Genomic DNA, 19375 nt, shown 5'->3' on the forward strand with positions numbered 1-19375 from the left:
ATTTTTTTTAAAGTAAAACATGCTGGAAGGACATATCATACTCCACTGCCCTTAATGGCTATACATTTCATGATACCGCACACAAATAAACGAATAAATATTTCACTGGTGTACCTTTAATGTTGTGTTTGTTTTGGTTGATTAGGAACCTGTAGAAGAAGACCTGTCTCTTTCCCTTTACTCTGGAGGGTTTCTGTTCATGCCCTTGGAGGAGAATCAACACCTTTACCCGCATACCACCTCAAGCAAGAGGCATATGCAAACATTTCCATACACTTTTGTTATTTCACAGTGATATAGTCAACTGAAGGGAGCATGAAAACAACTGTATTAGAGGAAGCAGAATATTAAATTGACTCCCCAGCCGATGGTTGACGTTCTGTTACGGAACATGGGTGCCAGACTCTGATTAGTCTGGTCACGGATCGAGTATTAAAAAAAACCAGAATTAAATACACTAGACAGGTTTGTTAACTGTCAAAGACCAGTATTTTCACTTTCTGTATTCCAACTGATGCATAAAACAACAATGAAAACATTTCAATAAATTAGTCGTCGAAGTTGCACAACTTGTGAAAGCAAAAAACACCACTCTTTGACAAAATGTGTGTGCTTTCAGATGCGACAAATTGCTTCAGGCTTGATATATTTTAATATTTGAGTGGGAAATTATTTTTTTTTTCAGAGGGAGCCGCTTCAAGCATTGTTACTTGTCAGGTCTTTATTCTATTAATTTTCATAACTAATTACCACTCATTTGTGATGTGTTTATACAATTATTATTGCAAATGGCTGTCTGTGCACTGTATAAAACAATCGTTCAACCGAAATAAGCCATCCTCGCAATACATCATTTGGCTTTTGTGGATCACGTATTCAATGGTCCATTATTGGAGTGTGACTAATTCAAGTTAAAAAATGCTTTATTTCAGCCAGAGTTGATTTTGGTTTAGTGAGCTTAAAGGAACATGTTGCCTTGGATCGGTCGAGTTGGTCTTTGAAGAGCGTTTGTAACCGTTTGTTATAAAATGCATATGGTTAATAGAAAGATTGTAAAAATAGAATACAAATATCCACACAAACATGCCTCAAAATTGAACGGTTTCCTTGTACCTCGTTGACTAACACGGTCGGCCATTTATGAGAGTCAATTTGACTCCCATATTAATGGCGGACCGCGTTAAGTAAAAGGAAAACCGTGCAATTTCTGACCGTATGCATTTTATAACAAACCGTTTCAAACGCTTTTTAAAGACCAACTCGACTGATCCAAGGCAACGTGTTCCTTTAAGCTCACTAAATCAACATCAACGTGTTCCTTTAAGTTTCCGGCATGCATCAAATTATGGTCCGATGCCCTGACGTCTCGTTTACATTGGCAAGCATCACCCTTGACTTTCAAACCAGGCAGACTACTACGGCAGCAATAACCAGTTGCTTCGTGCTGATCCTAAACGCATCATCATACAATATTAATTGCCCCTTTTGTAGAAGCGCAATATATTTTAAGAATTCGATGACAATTTTATCTTGAGTTATTTCAAGGTTATGTTTCGTTGTTCTCAGCAGTGCTTTATCCAGTGCCAGCAGTGTTATCCCTACATATGCAAGCTAGACATCATGCTAAGATGGTGCATCATTATATCCAATGACACAGCATTCAGTGACAAAACAACCCGAGAGACACATAATAAGGCAGTTCATTCAGCAAGCATTTCACTAATCAAATTTAGGTACGCGTGACACGTCAAGATGACGTCATTGCTGCCATTGAGCCTTCAGCATGTCAATTAGTGTGTACAGTGTGTTCATCTCAGGCCTCTCGCAGAAGCGCTAGTTGTGTAAACGACGCATGAGACTGACAAAGGAACACAACAACCACATTTGAATTCATATAATTGTTTTTAAAATCCTTTCTTTTCATTCACCGTATATGACAATTGCATAATTTACTTTGTAGACTTAGGTGATAAATTTGCTCGTATGAAATTTACCCGAGCCTTGACTGTAAAATAAAATATAGTATTTGTTTATGTTTGATAGGCCAGTTGACCTTGTGTGACAGATTAATATAATAAGAAACTGAAGTTTCACATTATCGGAGTCAATGTTTTCTGAAATTAATATTTCACGTTACAGTTAGGGTAAAGGTTTTGAAAAGTAACATGTCTTCTTTGTTCCCATTATGGTTAAATGTTTTCAGGTAATAAAATATGTTGAAAAAAAAAATTATTCAGAAGGAAAATAAGAACAATATTTTCAAAGGTCGTCTTACAGGGTTTAATGGGCCCTTTTTTTAACAGAAGAAGGCATATTTAATAATTTCGAGATACATTTGTTTGCCCACGTCATTATTTTGTTTGTTTGTCAGAAAACACTATATTTTCCCACGACACTAACACAACAGGTTTCAGCCAACCATTATAACAGTATTGATAAGATCAACATTGACTATTAGTAACATGGTATACATGTGTTGTATCGTTTCGAAGATAATAATTTGACGAGCAGTCTTTAGTTTGATAGCTTCGCGGTGTGTACCAAAGTCACCCTTCATCAAGAGCTGCAGCACGTGTTTCTAATTACTCTTGAAGTTTTTGTGTAAAAAATGAAATCAATACTTTCAAATCCCCGCCCCTTCCATAATCAGAGCTACCTCCATGTCGCAAACGTACTTGTCACCTTGAAAATCCTAGCTTTACTATCACTTCATCTCTGCTCCCTTTCATTGCCAATAAGGCAATACATGTTGATTTACGTATTTATTGCACAACATGTTATTGCCAAACCGGGCAGTTTTTCATCATTTCCATCCCTCCCCCTCCATCAAGCTCATGCCAATTGAGCTTTTACGATTGCAATGTCCTTGACAGACGGAGGTTGATCCAAAGGGTTGCAAAATCAACCCGGAACTGTCATCACAAAGCAGAGATCAGATTTGTGGCCGCTTTCACTAGAAAAATCAGACATAAATTGTTGACTTTATGTATTTGTGGACATCAGAAAATTACAATGTTTAGTTCATGCAGGTATTATCACGTGTAACAACAAATCTGCCAATAAGATGGGGTAGCTATCTTTAAAAAAAAGGCTTTTGTCGGAATCCCAACAGTAATAAACATATAAAAAAAAGCTATTTCACGAGCAAACAATTTTACGAAATATACTTTGTAAATTAGCAATGACATACACCACTATTTCGTACATGTTTCGTCACGAATAAGCATATTATTTCAAGATTCGTTTAGAGAGAGAGTAAAGACCATGTGGGGATGCAGCTATGGTGCATCGAGTTTTCTAGGAAATGTACAAAACAGCCAGATATGCAGAATGGTGTCCTCCCAATAATTGTTCACACAATATCACTCTTTAGACAATCCATTATTTACCAAGTTCTTCATCACAAAACAAAAAAGATATGGCAATAGTGCAGTTCCCTTTTTGACGAAACTCATGAACCAGTGTCCTATGCAGCTATGGATTATTTCGTTATCTTTTTTTTTTTTCATTTGTGTGTGGCTCATTTGTAATTCCTATTCCTATTAAATGTTAATTTGTCTCTGTTTAAATTTCTAATTTTCTTGTTAAATTGTTTGTTTATTACTCCCTTGTTAAAACCGTGCTATTTGGCGTACACTATAGCTTGTTGGATTATTATGAATATAAATATATATTTGGAACAATGGGATTTCAAGTCACAATGGTTGTTTAGATTGGGTTACTTAGAACGGGAAAATCAAATAAACGGCCCCTAGAAATACAGCCTTTACCTAGCAACCTTTCAGCAACATTTCCGTGTTATAAACACATTGTGTGCCTTAAAGCCATTTTACACTTTCGGTATAATGGCTTTAAAGCCATTGGACCCTTTCGGTACAAGAAAAGAAAAAAAAGTTCACAGATTTACAAATAACTTACAGGGTTTACAGAAGGTAGTGGTGAAAGACTTCTCTTGAAATATTATTCCATGAAATGCTTTGCTTTTTGAGAAAACAGTCAAAACAATATCAATTCTCGATAGCGAGAATTGCAGATTTATTTTTAACACATGTCATGACACGGCGAAACGCGCGGATACAAGGGTGGGTTTTCCCGTTATTTTCTCCCGACTCCGATGACCGATTGAGCCTAAATTTCACAGGTTTGTTATTTGATATAGAAGTTGTGATACACGAAGTGTGGGCCTTGGACAATACTGTTTACCGAAAGGGTCCAATAGCTTTCAAAAAATTGATGACGATATTACTAATATCGTCATCACGAATTAGTATTGGTTTAAAGTTCATCTAATGTGGGTTTTAAAAATATATCAATTTATTATCAGTTTGTCCATATCGATTTGTGTATAACAATAGTTCAACTTAGGCCTAATGTAAATGACTGGTATTACACACGTTCTGCAGTTTCAGCTATAGCCTCATTTGAATACTGACCTCGAAGCCAGCCCGTCGACATCCTTGAAATAATGAATAGTATAAATAAATTATTATTATTATTATTATTATTGTTGTTATTTATTTGGCAATTCACATAAAAATACAAAAATACAAATAATTTATACGAAATTATCAATTTTATATTTTAAAATGTTTTGTGTTAAATGAGTTCACACCCACACACGTTAATGACGACAGTATTTTAGTCTGTTGCAAGAACTATTTAACCGTTTTGCATCAAGTCTTCGTTTGCTCTAATAAGTTTAAACGTTTGAAACAGTATACAAATTCCAAACTCTTATACAGTCAGCACACAGCTTTATTGACGTTTACTCCACATGTACGAGGCTAATTACATTGCATTGATCATGTAAAACAGTACACTTCGGCAATAAATGAACATCAACCATGCCAGTAATGAATGGGGATGGGGAACAATTACAACAAATAAAACAGATGGTTCATGAATGATATTTTTAGCTGACTAGATGATGGGATTGGTTATCGATCGATGTGTATTGATCTCACTGAATGTCGTAAACAATAGCACCGGGTTATGACGCAAGACTAACGTGTTGTTTGTTACCGCCTGGCAATTTCAGTTTCAATTTGTGTTAAATTATAGGCTATAGTGTAGTTTTGAGCATATATAGATGAACTTAACAACAACAACATCAAACAATTCAATAAAGCAGATGAGGTATGCATCGGATAGTGTCATATAATGTCATGGTTGAAAAGGTATATAATGGACTACACGGTGGGCAAACACACAGAACCTGAACATTGACGTCAAATTTAATGGGAATTTATAAAATAAAGCATTTGTATGGCGCACTTACATAAATTTTAGGTCTATCACAGCGTTTAGCAAGCAGAACAACATAACAATATAACAAAGCTAGGACGCCATGTAAATGTGTCTTCAGAGATTACGTAGAGGCTTCCAGTGATGGAGCAAGACGATTTTTTTAAGTAATGTGTTCCACACAGTCTTCTCGAAATACCACGTTTTTCTGTCGAATTCGCTAACATTTTCGTCAAATTTTTTAGTTTTCCGAAAAATTGCAATTGTGTACGTACTGTTCAAGTGACTTTAATCTTATGGTATTTAAGAAACACCAAGTTGATGTGAATATTCATGCACACACACTTTTCCCCGAGATCGCGAAATATTGATATAGTTTGTGTCAGTAACATGCGTGGTCTGAGCGGTACCAATATTGTTATGCTGTGCAACTCGTCATATCAATTTATGTAAAATTACAAAAACAAAATATCCTTGTCGTCTTATCTCTTGACAGATCGTCAATTTGTGACTTCATAATCTAGCTGAGCATTAAATTGTTCAATTAAAATTTGGACCAAAGAATGTTGCAGACATGACAGTTAACGTCATAATTTTCATGGCACAACTTACGCCAACATGATTTTTTTGCTATTTTGTTCATCTGCACAATTTTTGCCAGAATTTATAGATTGATGCTGTTTCAAATGCACAAAATACACTGAACATAACTATTCGCTCGCACAAATGTATGGACATGGGATAAACAAAAATGTGAAAATTCATTGTTTATGTTCATTTAGTACCTGGAACTGCTACTTTCACGAATCTATGCACTTCTACTTGTACCTAAATGTCCGAGTCAGACTACCCGAAATTGGACGTAGCATCTAATAATGTAAGTATTTCTGCTGACAAGCTTTGTTCATGCGTCAATGTTTAACGATCACCGTATTAACGTGCGTTGTTCCCTTCTGTGTGTTGAGCCTAACTTAAACATCTTTGACCTAAACAAGAAACTAGATCCATTTTAATGACGGTTAATGTAGACATTCATTCGTGATCGAGGGCCCATCGGCAATGGTTAACCTCTTTCCATAACTAAACAAGGAGTGGTTGAAAAACAGGCTTTAATGAGGCTCAGAAAATGCAGTCGGCATACAAATCTAGGAACAGTGTCTTGAAGTGCCTAACGAAGCTGCAGTAATATTCACAGCCGGATTCAAAACATGATCTGCTTGTCCATTTGGTTCGTGCATGCAAGAAATATGACAGATGCAACAAGATGGACGTGGGTTCTGTTTGAATCATGATGGACTGTTTGCGGACCTTCAATACATGTCCCAGCCTGTGGTAATAATGTGTAAATTGTGCCTAACCTTAATTTCACTATTGTCAAGTTGAACCAAACTTAAGTTATTAGTTTCATGTGTCAGTCAACAGTGGTGGCGATATTGAACAATTAAACAAGCTAGCAATAATGCTACGACAATTATTGCAATTAGTCTATGATAATGTGATGTTTCAGTACACATTTAGGCAGTTTATCTTCTTATGGCCTTTTCGAGGACAAGGCTTCAGTTTAGGCTCTGTTAGGTCAGCTAACTTTCAACAGTACGTTTTCGGTCAGGGACTAGACGCAGGCGACCGCAGCCTAAGCCAGAACCCAGGCCAAAAACCGTCGTTTCGAAAACGGCCTATGTGTGGCCAGGTATGCAACTGAGTTACACCGTCACAATTAGTAAACTAACCCGTGCATCGGAAAACAAAACACATACAGTATCAATGCATGTTATAATTAGTTGAATGAACATGTGCCATTGTTTTTTACCACGTGCTGCTGAGACGATTCGAAACTTTAACTTAAGCAGGTGCCCGTCCAATATTGATAGGGCGTAATATTGGACGCCCTGGAGCGTTTTATCGAAACAGTGAAATTCGCGTCATGGCAGACATGGTCGATGTTTAAAAGGATTCGTTCAACGTTTTTTTTTTTTTTTTTTTTTACATAATTTGTTAAGGTTGGACGAGTTTCCAAGTCTAGTTTGTTTTTAATGTGATTAAAATGCAAATTTTCTAAAAAAGTATGGAATCGTTTGGTTAACCTATTATGTGTATTCATTTGTTTGTTTGTGTTTTGAATACGGTTATTTAAAGATGCAACCGGTGAATTGTTGGATATTCAACCGAACACTTTTCCTGAGCATGGAGAATATTTAAAAAAAAAAAATAATAATAAAAAAAATCCCTCGGGCCATTCTCCTGAGAAAGTTACTAGCAGGTTTACAATTTAATATTGGAGAACTACCCTGTTAAAAGTCCATGTGCTTGTAAGTTTCAAAATGCCGCTGACAGATTCGAAAAAAAATTACCGGGAATAACATTCAAATCAAAAAAAGCACATTTTCCTAGTGCCACGGGCTTTTCCACCTTGCTCAGTCTTGTTTTCCCCTCTAGCTCGCACGGTCGGACGGCAATATGAGCTAAGCCGATTATCTCCCTCCCAACCTCCATCAAACCATTCCGGGCGAGGAAATATAAAATCCCATCGCCTTCACGACCGGTTTAACAGATCTCTTACACCCGGTTCGCACGTCATCAGGAATTATCTATTTTCGATTTGAGAACATTCTATCAATGCTTTATACTCCGAGTCTATATTTAATACTGAAGCGGGTCCCGGTAAGAGGTTATTTTTACCGGTGCTTAATGCATCTCAATCTCATGCACCGGGCTTCTCGCGGTGCGGGCATTCACCCCTGTTCACACACGACAAGAAAGACAGACCAGTGGGGATAGTTCTGTTTTGCAGTTCGAGTTTTAAACTATCGATATGTTGTCAACACCACACATGCATGCGTCGTCCTTAAAGTGATGTTTGCGCGATTACATGTATGTTTTACTTTTCCGCGGACTGTATTCTTTCAAATCATTCTGCCTTTTCGAAATAAAGAAATGCATTATGTGTGAATAATTACCCAAGATAATTGTAAACAATTATAGCTGGGCATCTACTCGATATTCGGAAACGCCCAAGACATACTATATAATATAACTTATTCGAAAGCCATACAAGCTGAAGTAAAGCTAATGTCTTTCCCGTTATCCAATGATGATACTTAACTCTGTATCAAACACACGAGTGGTGTTTGGGGTTACATTTAGGTCAGGTTACATTTAAGTACATGTTTTGGGTCACATTTAGGTCCGGGCTACATCAAGTTACATGTTTGGGGTTACATTTAGGTCCGGGTTACATCTAGGTACATGTTTGGGGCTACATTTAGGTCAGGCTACATTTAGGGCTCGGGCTTATACATTTAGGTGTCGCATACACGAGCGATGACTGACAAATTGCGCAACCGAGATCATTGTGATGATGACGTCATCCGAATTGGGTCTACAAATAACTTAAATTTTAATTCATTAATGTTGTAAGAAAATATTAGGCTTATTTTATTATATTATGCATTAAAAGTACCACAAAGCTATAGCCACGTTATAAGTAGCTCATACTTGTTTGTGACTGATCAGAACCATGTGGATTAAACACGAAACGTTACAAGGAAATCGAAGCACTGTTTGTTTTTCATGTGCCAGGGGGCACACAGACAGACAGACTCGAGGCATTTGATTATTTTACCCGTTGTAGAAGTTGTTAGTCCGTTGTATCTACCTAACCAACCGCTCCGTTGCGATGAGCAGAAATTTCAACTTCGTCAGTCTTCAACCTTTCTCCCAATCCAATACCCTCTGATCCCCACCCCCGCCCGTGTAGTGATGAATATATTTGTTTCCAACAATGTGCTCATGGGCCACTCTCATAGAGATGATTAAGCACAAAAATAAGCTAAGCAAAACAAAAGGTTGCTAACCTGACACGGTTACCAACCAAAGTACAATGTCACATGTACAATGTATAACTGGTATCCTGCACATAATTGCTAAGCAGGAATATCTCTATGAAGACGTGTATCTCGAATATGCCGTGATCATGGACTTCCGGGTTTACCATGTGATGTATTCTAATGTTTGAGTTGGCTTATGCCTAACTGTGCGTGCATTCAACATGTATGGACTTTTACATGTATGTTCAAGAAGCAATGCAGACTACAGTTAATAAGCTCCATACCTATAAATATCCGACAAATGTCAAAGTTGAATGTCCCACATGAATATGTCGTTTCAACTGCAGAGAAAAAGGAAAACTGCTGAAGCAGGTCTTGCCTTCCGGTCAATATTCTTGCGATAGGAAGAAATCAAAAACATGATCATGTAGTTATCAAGTTATGCAATGCTGAACTAATAATTACGACATTATTTAAATTACAATGACATTTCGAGCTGCTATATGAACACCTCGTGGCTGCTATTGCACGCTGCTTTAAAACCAAAAATGAAACTCCGTAACACCGAATTTACTGAATACTAATTTTAATGATGTAAAGTTAACTATGTTTTAATTAATGTTTTGCTCAAGAAATATAACATGAATTGTGATTGAAAGATCATCCGTGTCGAGCATTGCAGTTTGTAAACACCCGTTTACTTTTAACAACATGTTGAGATTGACCTTTATACAGTGAAATGTTAGGTGTTACGTAATATGTAAATTATAGCGGTAATTTACATCAGTATATGGGTTTCACCCAATTGATGCCCAATCCAGTAACATGCTCTGAAACGGCCAATGATAACATAAGTTATAAAAGAAAGTACATGATGTGCACAGTATTATCTATAATGCGCGCTTTGCTACTGGAAATAGCTGATAAGCGGCGTTCCAATTAACATTTTTGTCATCTGCCCGTTTTTGTTAAACCTTCATGACAAATATAAACTGCAAAACGGAGTGAGCTTACCAGCTATCATCACCGCCGATGAAGGCATTTTGTTGGGGATGGTTCATCTATCGTTTCACGCTTAGCTCAGACAAATCCTAAGCAGCATGCTAACCAATTATACCATGGACCAAGGCATGGTCACCTTAGAATCCCATGAAACAACCAATCAGAGGGAATTTATAAAGCACCAAAATCAACCAAAGTTGTCCATCCATTGCATACACTGCAGATTGCAAATAATTACAGTTATACTATTGGGTATTCGTTAAAATGTCAGGTTTTACGTTTTAATTTTTTCTCATGAAAATCCACAGTAATCGCCTGTGAGTACAAAGAGGATTTCAAATTAACAGTCCACTTCACGGTGTTCAATCGCGACCACATACGACTGGAATTGAGTCTAGTGTAGACTCTTCTATACACCGCACAACTAGAGTGTTAAACTTTTCACCGTGGGTGTTATTCGATATAGAAACCCAATAGAGTAACAAAATTAACATCATTGGGTGTTAAAATAACACCAATGTAATTGCGTTGGCAGAAATTGGTGTTAGACCTAATGTGTTCTCCCATTTGGAAGAGAAAAACAAAATATGGTACTTTATTAAATTATTCCGGGGCGTTGCTTATAACACTAGTGTTACTCTGGCTTATAGTCGTGACCAGCAACAAACAACCAAACGCAGTAAGTTGTGTATTGCAACTATATCTGGTTGTCTTGCCTATCAGCTGAAGATAGTTGATGAACTCGCCGTATCTGTACCCTGCGGTGCCCCACGCGAGTGTATTTTATACTAGATAATACCGCAACAAATTGATTGGCCGAGGCCTACAAAATGACATGAAATTAAGGTTAAACATGTATTCAACAAATTAACAGAGCATCAATAATGAATCACCAAACTGCCCTTTAACGTTGTTTGTACGTCCAATCTTCCAAATAGTATGTGTATATAGGAGCCACGCACTGCTGGCAGAATCTGCAGACCGAAAAATTAAGAATCTTTACACTACAGTGAGATTGGTTTGCAAAGACGGGATCCGTATTAATTTAGAGCAAAGTGGCTTGTGCATGCCATTCAGCCATCGGCGTGGGGAGGATTTAAATTTGAAGTCCGTTGATGTGGACATTCTCTGTAAACCAGATCACGCATTTCTACCGAACGTTACGCCGTGACATCTGGCGATCAACGCCTTGAACAATCACCATCAAACTTAATATCAGTTCGTCGCTAATTTGCTTAACAATGAGTAAGGGTATACCATTCTGTGACTTACTCGATGCAAGGTAAAAGAAAGCACATCTGACTTGTTTAACCTTTGTTATTCATGATAGTATGGCCCAGGAGTGAAACGAGCTGTCAGGTGTGTCCATGTTCATGTACACTGGCAGCAAACATTTTTAAAATTCAAGAGCGTCGCCTGAGTTGGGCACGTGTTCTATTAGCATATCTCGGTCGAGTTCTTACCAGGAAATTGCTCACCTTAAAATATGTACGTGATGTCCATTCCACTGTTTCTATTTCCCGTTTATCTTATAGCAAGAGTTTACCGGGACCTGGCCATGAACTGAATCAACTGAACAGATGTTCCTAATTAGCACCTGGGAGCAGAGCTTCGATTACACCTGGAAAATATACCTGTATTGAAAAGGAGAATATTAGAAATAGTGATTATATCGAATACTATACCAACACTACATGGAAACATGACTAAGGCAGGAACTTCATTGTAGTCCTACCAGCGGATTTGGAGATAGCATTTTAGCAAAGGTGAGTGAATATTGTTTATGTTTTGTTCGTGTACTTTATATTTATATCAATACTGGACACTTTTTGGTAATTGTCAAAGACCAGTCTTCACACTTGGTGTATCTCAACATATGCACAAAATAACAAACCTGTATAAATTTGAGCTCAATTGGTCCGGCGTCGAAGTTGCGAGATAATAATGAAAGAAAAAACACCCTTGTCACACGAAGTTGTGTGCGTTTAGATAGTTGATTTCGAGACCTCAAGTTCTAAACCCGAGGAGTCTCGAAATCAAATTCGTGGAAAATAACTTCTTTTTTGAAAACTATGTCACTTCAGAGGGAGCCGTTTCTCACAATGTTTTAAATTATTATCAACCTCTCCCCAATTACTCTTCACCAAGGTTTATGCTGATAATTTTGAGTAATTACCAATAGTGTCCACTGCCTTTAATTCATCTCAATGTGTTATGTTATATCAGGCATGAACTGCACTCTATACCAGAAATGTAATTGCACTGCAATACTAACTTATGCTATGTGCACTAGGACAAATTATATTCTAAAGACATCACTTTAAAAACACTATGTGGACGTGTGTAAGTTCACATAGTGTTTCAAAACTACTCTTTCTGTGACCCGTTTTGTTCTGAGGCCCGTTTTGTTCTGAGGCCAACAAATATCAACACTATCAACAATAGGAAATTTAAGCTAATACCAGTGAACTGCATTTTTTAAAGGTCTTTTTCCTTTAATTGTTAATGAGTAGACAGTCGATAGTTATATTATATCATCAATTATTTCAAATACTTATTGGGTAGGTTTGTATTAGCCGGCATGCAATGGCAAACAAATCGACTTTTGAGAAACTGTAACAAAACAGCCGTTGGCTAGTATTGACCGGTTCCCTTTTCACACGTAAATGTATAAACATGTAAATAAGTATTCATATACTGAGTATATTTACTCGCATGAAAATATATTGCAAATGGTGAACTAGTAACCCATACTTATGAAGTAAAAACAACTGTTCACGTTTCATTAAAAACACAGCGCAGATCAGGGATATGCTGAACTGTTATTAAAACAAATCAACCATTGTATATGATATCCACTCCAGCCAGACTTAAATGAATACGTTGCCTTGGATCGGTCGTGTTGCTGCCTAAACATCGTTGAAACTGTTTGGTGTAAAATGCATATGGTTTAAAGAGATGTTTCCAAAGTACAAAGATCCACACAAATATGCCTCGAAATTACATGTCGGCCATTTGATGAAGTCAACAATTTGACTCCACATGACTTGACCGTGTTAGTTCACGACGTACATTTGTATGGATTAATATATTCTACCTTTAAAACATCTTTCTAGCCATGCGATTCATAAAAGGACTGTTTGAAATGCTTTTCATAGACCTACTCGCCCAATCTAGTGTCCCTTCCATGACTACTTTACACACAATTAATCACATTTTTTTTTTTTTTTGGGGGGGGGGGGGAGATGTGCACTTGCTGGTAGCTCTTCTGCTATGGCGTCAATTATAGGCGTCATACATTTCGTAGATATACGACGATATGTAACTTAAAGACATTGTTAGTTTCACTACGCGTTTTCAATGCGAATGAACTGAGATATTAACGATGAGAATCATGGTGACAGGTACAAAGTAATAATATTTAAAGGCAATTGTTGTATGCCACACAATGCAAACGTCAAATGACTTCATTATTGTGAGGTCAATTGTCGTTAAAATGTGCATCATATGCAGTTAATCAAAACATAGCTAGAGGCTTGACGTTTCGAACATAGCAGAGTCGTCCTCGATGGCTAATGATAACTACAGCTAACACAGGTTAGTGGTTCATTAAAACAAATAATAAATGCATAACAAATAAATGGTTTTGTGTTACGCGATAACAAACTAAGTAGTGCTGAACATTATGTATAAGTATAATAATTGATAGCTTCAGTTAATGTCATTTAATTGCGCTGAATAAACAACAGATCGGTAAATCCTCTGATAGAAACACGTGCTACATATCGACAAGGAGCACATTAATGGCTCATATCCGGTAACATGGACACGCCCACATATAGTAGACATGCACAAGTGGCTTTGAAGGGGTCTATGATGCTGCAGTGCAGTGTAGTGCAGTGATCAAAGAAGTGAATCGATCGGTGCGCTAGTCTAACTTCATTGAATCGATGAAGGCCGTTCGACCAGGAATTCCTTCACTCCGACCAGCTAATAATTAACCTTCCTCTGCTCCTGACATACAAATAGAGGATACCGATTAACTACCCCCCCCCCCCCTCCCTGACAGCACTGTTGCTGATGCATCGTTGATCATAAACTATAGGAGACTGCGCATCATTATAGGTTTGTAGTGAGGCGGTGCAATAGTGTACTAGACGCAGAAAACGCGGTTATATATGGTTCAAAAGTAGAATATAATGATCCACACAAATTTGCCTCGATATTGCATGGTTTTCCTTTTACTTTGCGAAATAACACGGTCGGCCATTTATGGGAGTCAAAAATTTGACTCCCATAAATGGCCGACCGTGTTAGTCGACGAGGTAAAAGGAAAACCACGCAATTTCGAGTGATACTTGTGTGGATCGCTATATTCTACTTTTAAAATATTTTTCTAATCATATGCATTTTATAACAAATGGTTACAAACGCTTTTCAAAGACCAACTCGACCGATCCAAGGCAACGTGTTCCTTTAAAATAAACCTTACTGCTAAAATAATTACATTGTATACTAGACGTTGAATGTAATGGCTTTACAAATTAGATGAAAACATGTGACAATTACCTGCCATAATGTTGCCAGTTCCAAATTTCATGAACTGTTTAAAATAATTAAGTTGAATGTCTAGAGCATTGTATAATGTATATAACTTTACATTAAAAACAAAACAGTACAAATAACATATACGTGTTATAAAGGAATCGCACAAATTAACTTCTAATTATCCAGTTCCAGATTTCACGAACTGCTTGTATTAGCACAACTCAAGTAGATAAGCGCAAAACAACTCGAATTAACCAGATTCAGGTATAAAAAACACTCTTTCACTTTTAGAATGTGGTTTTCTGCTAATTTTCCATTGAGCAGAAATATGTTATGTTCCGCAAAATTTCCTGCTTAATTAAAGGCAAAATATACCTTTTTAAAACTATTCTAATGTTTTTAAGTCTACATAACATGTGAACAAATCTGTTTAAATGTGTTCTGTTTTTCAAAATTGTTCTTCAAAATATTGTATTGAAAGCTGATGCAGTCTTCAACCCGGAACGCACAAAATTTATGTCCATGCAGGACGAATATTTCTAAGTAGAAACACACAATCTGAGAAGCGTGACTGTGGTAACGCTTTTCAAATTCTAGTTTGAGGGCCTATATACTGACGTGTTTCAAAATTGCTTCTTTTTCAAAATGTTGTATTGAAAGCTGATTATGCAGTCAAACCATAAGTGTGTATTGCCTTTAATTTTAAGAGTGATACCAAACATATATCGTCCCTCTGTAAAATTGACCCCTGATGTGTCTACGGGCAATGTACAACGAGACGATCACCATAAACCTGGCCAGCAATATTTATTTATCATATATTTCTGGTAATGGCCGTATAAGCAGCGAACCGTACATTTGTTTGTTTTGTTGTAGTGTTCTATTTAGCTCGCCATAATTGCATAGAGTACTGTTTGATATAGGTTAATCGGTTTGAGAGGCGTGTGTGTGTTGTTTGATATGGAAACTGGTTGAGAGGTGAAGGTGCTAGTTTTTACGCATCGGTTTGGGATGAGTAGATGCCATCAGAAACCACTAACATCCATGCTAAGATTAACCAGCATTAATTTGGTTTAAATTATTGAAACTTACTGAAATGTGTAATAGTTTTGTCACACTTTTGGTTGAGAACTTCTATGCCATCATAAACTACTATCTCCATGCTAAGAATAACCAGCATTAACTTGGTTTGAGTTATTGCAAGTTACTGATATGTGTAATAGTTTTGTCACACTGTAAATTAGTTTACTACATTAAGAATAATAATGGAATGCTTTAGGGCCTTGAACATTCGCATGCTAGTCAAAATTCATTCATTCAGTAGATCCGGAGCATCGGATGATGGCCCTCCGAACACGTTGGTCCTACATTGCTGTATGCAGCTCTTCCCGACGCAGTCCAGAGTCCCGGCGCAAGGTGTCCACATAGGTGGTTTGTGGTCTGCCTCGGGAACAGTGACCTTGAGTAGGGTCCATAGCACCAATTCAAAGTCAAAACTAATTACAGCATGAATGGAAAAACTAAGTTAGTTTGCTTAGTTTGGTTATAAAGAACCCTAGTCAAACTTGAAAATCTATTTATAAAAACATTTGATACTTGCAACATCACGGCAGCAACTTTGCTCGCATTTGTAACGACTATCGACGTAACGGTTAAAAAAAAAAAAGCACAGCGGTGGTAGCACGTGCGTTTGTGAAAGTGTTGCATATTCCGTTGTTTGCGCTTACATTATAAATGAAGCTCAAAAAAAGCAAGTTAAAAAAATAACAAAACATGAACTGTGGATGACATTTTAAAGTTTCCCAAATACAAAAGAAACAACAGGTGTTGACGTAATTAGCGAGGGCGTTGGCAACCAATCAACTGTAGACAGTCGATTACTAAAACCTGTGTACACTCTGCTCGTAATGTCGAATTTAAATAATGTGACTGAAATTGGTTTGGAAACGTACAGGTGTCGTTTTTTCTTGCCGTAATCATGGTTACACCAACTCTATCCCATCAAATCGAAGTTGTTTTCGAGAGCTGAGTGTTCTCTCTCCCGTGTCCTTAATAACATATTTTACCCATAGATGATAACCACCTACCATTTTGTTTTCATTGTAACAAAAGTGAGAGGTTTAGAATTTGAGGTCTCGAAATCAAGCATCTCGACATTAGAGCACGTGGGGCGGGGAGAGGAAGTAGGGGAACGGGGGAACGGCACCTTTTATTTAACTGGGACGGGGAGAAGAAGGGGCAGAGGGACGGGGGAACGGTACATTTTATTTAACTGTTGCTATGGGACGGGATCATGGAGAACGGAGGCAGGCTTTAGAGCACGCGGGACGGGGAGAGAGAAGGGGAAGGGGAAGGGGGACGGGGAAACAGCATCTTACATTTAACTTTTGCTATGGGACGGGATCATGGAGAATCATTTTTCTTTCATTAGAGCACGTGGGACGGGGGGAAGCAGGGGGACGGGGGAACGGCACATTTATAGCACGTGGTACGGGGAGAGGGTGGGACGGAGGAACGGCACCTTTTATTTAACTGTTGCTATGGGACGGGATCATGGAGAACGGAGGCAGGCTTTAGAGCACGCGGGACGGGGAGAGGGAAGGGGCGGGGGAACGGCACCTTTTATTAAACTTTTGCTACGGGACGGGATCATGGAGTTCGGAGGCGGGCTTTAGAGGACTTGGAACAGGGAGAGGCAGGGGACGGGGGAACGGCACCTATCACGCAGCTCCATTTTTTCAGGACACATTACATCCGTCCTCAAGCAAACTGAATAGAACACGCCTTAAATTAAAAGTTTACACATGGGGACATTAATTTTTATTTTAAAACTCGCGACATCTACACCTATTTTGTTACCCCCTCCCCCTCCACAAACACACGACTTCTTTGGTAGTAAAACATGCCTTAAAAGTTTACGTATTTTTGGACATTCATTGCACATGACAAATTATTTTTAAGCTTTGGTTAACAAAATTAATTCGACTGACAAAAATAACACAAAACGGGAAAAACAGTACGATAAAATAATGATCAGGACGCAGGACGAAAACAAAATTACGGGGCTGGGGAAATAATACGGGAAAGGAAAACAGAAAAGGGACTAATAAATGATACGGGACAGGAACAAAAATAAACTGAATGGGAAAAATAAACGAAACAGAGTTCAACCAAGGACAGGGTAATTGGTATTGTGACGTCACTCTTTGCTAAGCAATTAAGATTGATACAAAGTTAAGATCAATCTAAGTGCTTTGTGAAATTGAAAAAGCGCGGAAATCTAGCGGGACCCGCGCGTAGCGCGGGTTTCCTGCTAGTCTGATCAAAGCACACGAGTTCGTGTGACATGGGTGTTTTTTTTTTTGTTTTTTTCATTATTTTCTTGCAACTTTAACGAACGATTGGGCTCAAATTTCACAGGTTTGTTATTTTATGCATATGTGCCGAGTAGTCTTTGACAATTACCAATAGTGGTTCCACATCATTATAACATATTATGTCCACCCAGACTATAAAGTGTCAAATTGGATCGGTGAATCATGTTTTGGAAAGTATAAGACTTCAAAATGAATATCAAAATAATTTGATTCGTTTGACCTTTAGGCTTAAAGGCAGTGGGCACTATTGGTAATTACTCAAAATAATTATCATCATTAAACCTTTCTTGGTAACGAGTAATGGGGAGAGGTTGGTAGTAAAAAACATTGTGAGAAACAGCTCCCTCTGAAGTGACGTAGTTTTCGAGAAAGAAGTAATTTTCCACGAATTTGATTTCGAGACCTCAAGTTTAGAATTTGAGGTCTCGAAATCAAGCATCTGAAAGCACACTACTTCGTGTGACAAGGGTGTTTTTTCTTTCATTATTATCTCGCAACTTCGACGACCGATTGAGCTGAAATTTTCACAGGTTTGTTATTTTATGCATATGTTGAGATACACCAACTGTGAAGACTAGTCTTTGACAATTACCAAAAGTGTCCAGTGTCTTTAACCAAGTTCAGCACAAATCGTATTACAAAAGCGCCTTTTGTTTTTCGTATCAGTCTGTATGTTTCATGATGTGGACATTTTGACAATTATTATAAGTTCCTGCCAGCTAATGCATATCAATTCAGAATAATGTTTAAACAAAATGGTGAACGTGTTGTGGTAAACACTGCAACCTAGCACCTAGCACATTATCATTCGCCTTGCTCAGCATTATAAACCGTGATATTTGTACAGGGCCCTTCGGAGCTTCAACCCTTTTACGATGTCAGTTCTCCGCAGTGTTATTCCCAATCCCCCTCTTAGGCGTATCAGATGGACCGAGAAAACATTTCAGTAACCACTCGATACATCTTCGGTGTAAAACCCTGTAGATTAACTGGTACTCACAAACCACCAAGATATCCGTATCGGAGTACGGTTTCCAAGGGCCATTGCTGAGTGCATAAATACAATCCCTAACGCGTTGGTTGCAATGCCTCCTTATGGTCACCTTAAAGGGAAGGTACACTATTGGTAATTGTCAAAGACCAGTATTTTCACTTGGTGTATCTCAACATATGCATAAAACATCAAACCTGTGAAAATTTCAGCTCAGTTGGTCATCGGAGTTGGGAAAAAATGATGAAAGAAAGCACACCCTTGCTGGACCAATCCGTGTCCTTTCAGATAGGAATGAAAGACTTCTAGCTAGAAGTCGTTTATTATTTTAGTGAGAAATTACCTCTTTCTCAAAATCTGTGCAACTTCAGAGGGAGCCGTTTCTC

General features: G+C 37.8%; 1 long non-coding RNA gene across 1 annotated transcript in view; it reads left to right on the forward strand.

The window, feature by feature from the left end:
• LOC139947028 (uncharacterized) overlaps positions 1–19375 on the forward strand; it is a 60718-nt gene that overhangs the window by 17923 nt on the left and 23420 nt on the right. The window contains exon 2 of the long non-coding RNA XR_011787306.1: positions 11609–11839. This is a non-coding gene — a long non-coding RNA (uncharacterized lncRNA). The remainder of the gene's footprint in view (positions 1–11608; positions 11840–19375) is intronic.

Source organism: Asterias amurensis, chromosome 14 (genome assembly GCF_032118995.1).
Source record: "Asterias amurensis chromosome 14, ASM3211899v1".
NCBI lineage: Eukaryota > Metazoa > Echinodermata > Asteroidea > Forcipulatida > Asteriidae > Asterias > Asterias amurensis.